The sequence below is a fragment of the Onychostruthus taczanowskii genome, unplaced genomic scaffold, assembly GCF_017590055.1.
Source record: "Onychostruthus taczanowskii isolate IOZ18803 unplaced genomic scaffold, ASM1759005v1 scaffold103, whole genome shotgun sequence".
Classification (NCBI taxonomy): domain Eukaryota; kingdom Metazoa; phylum Chordata; class Aves; order Passeriformes; family Passeridae; genus Onychostruthus; species Onychostruthus taczanowskii.
The window spans coordinates 660,995-662,614 of NW_024496858.1; the positions used below are offsets into that span (position 1 = coordinate 660,995).

Here is a 1,620-nt window from a genome sequence, read left to right on the forward strand (position 1 = left end):
CCCCCCGCGGGCGGGGCCGTTCCCGGAGCGCTCGGGGCCCGGGGTCCCCCCGCCGCCGCCACTCACCGCCGCGTCTGGGCAGCTCCCGCTCCGCCGCCGCCAAGCGCGGCCGCCGCGGCCGTAAAACCCGCGGCCAGTTCCTGTCGGCCCTTACGACACTTCCTCCCTTGGCGGCGGTGCCTGGCGACGGCGGGGCGGGGCCGGCGCCCTCAGACGGGACGCGGGGCGGGGAGCGGGGACAGGGACAGGGACCGGTCACAGAGTCACGGAACCAGCTGGGCTGGAAAAGCCCTCTGAGGTCCTTGAGCCCAGCCGATGGCCGAACACATCCAGTCTTTCACAGGCTCGGAGTGTCCTGAGCTGGCAGGGCCCGCAGGGAGCGTGGAGTCCCACGCCCGGCCCTGCACGGGACACGCCGACAATGCCGCCCTGTGCCTGAGAGCGTTCTGAATTCTGTCAAATCTGCCGCTGTGCCCATTCCCTGCTCAGCCTGTTCAGAGCCCAGCACTCTCTGGGGGAAGAACCTTTCCTGATATCCAAGCTAAACCTGTCGTGCCTCAGCTTCCTGCTGCTCCCTCGGCTGCTGTCACCCCGAGTGACCAGATCAGCCCCTGCCCTGCCTCTCCTGAGGGAGCTTTGGCTGCTCTGAGGTCCGAACTGTGCTCCAGCTGCACAGACCAAGTGTCCTCATGAGGCCCCTCAGACCCTTCCCCATCCCTGTGGCCTCCTCTGGATCCTGTGGAGCAGCTCATTGAGCCCAGCCGATGGCCAAACACATCCAGTCTTTCACAGGCTCGGAGTGTCCTGAGCTGGCAGGGCCCGCAGGGAGCGTGGAGTCCCACGCCCGGCCCTGCACGGGACACGCCGACAATGCCGCCCTGTGCCTGAGAGCGTTCTAAATTCTGTCAAATCTGCCGCTGTGCCCATTCCCTGCTCAGCCTGTTCAGAGCCCAGCACCCTCTGGGGGAAGAACCTTTCCTGATATCCAAGCTAAACCTGTCGTGCCTCAGCTTCCTGCTGCTCCCTCGGCTGCTGTCACCCCGAGTGACCAGATCAGCCCCTGCCCTGCCTCTCCTGAGGGAGCTTTGGCTGCTCTGAGGTCCGAACTGTGCTCCAGCTGCACAGACCAAGTGTCCTCATGAGGCCCCTCAGACCCTTCCCCATCCCTGTGGCCTCCTCTGGATCCTGTGGAGCAGCTCCCTGTCTTGCTTTCATCACCTCCGGGGATGGTGATTCCAGCACCGCCCTGGGCAGTCCATTCCAATGTCCCATCACCCTTCCCGTGAGGAAATTCTTCCTGACATCCAACCTGACCATCCCCTGGCACATCTTAGAATATGTCCCATGGTCCTGTCCCTGTTCCCGGGATCCCCCTGGCTGTCCCCTCCTGGCAGGAGCTGTGCAGAGCCACAGGGTCCCCCCTGAGCCTCCTTTTCTCCAGGCAAAGCTGAGCCCCCTCAGCTGCTCCTCATCCAACTTGAGCTCCAGACCCTTCCCCAGATCCATTCCCTTCCCTGGACTTGTTCCAGTCCCTAAATGTCAGCCTGGATGGAGGGCCCCAGGGCTGGCAGTGTGGCCTCAGCAGCGCCCAGCACAAGGGACAGTGGCTGTCTGCTCTGG

General features: G+C 64.5%; 1 protein-coding gene across 1 annotated transcript in view; it reads right to left on the minus strand.

The window, feature by feature from the left end:
• The window catches only part of NAA30 (N-alpha-acetyltransferase 30, NatC catalytic subunit), a 20,036-nt gene extending 19,894 nt beyond the window's left edge, over positions 1–142 (minus strand). The window contains exon 1 of the mRNA XM_041413307.1: positions 67–142. The gene's annotated coding sequence lies outside the window, so the exon portion shown is untranslated. The remainder of the gene's footprint in view (positions 1–66) is intronic.
• Positions 143–1,620: the final 1,478 nt, after the last annotated feature.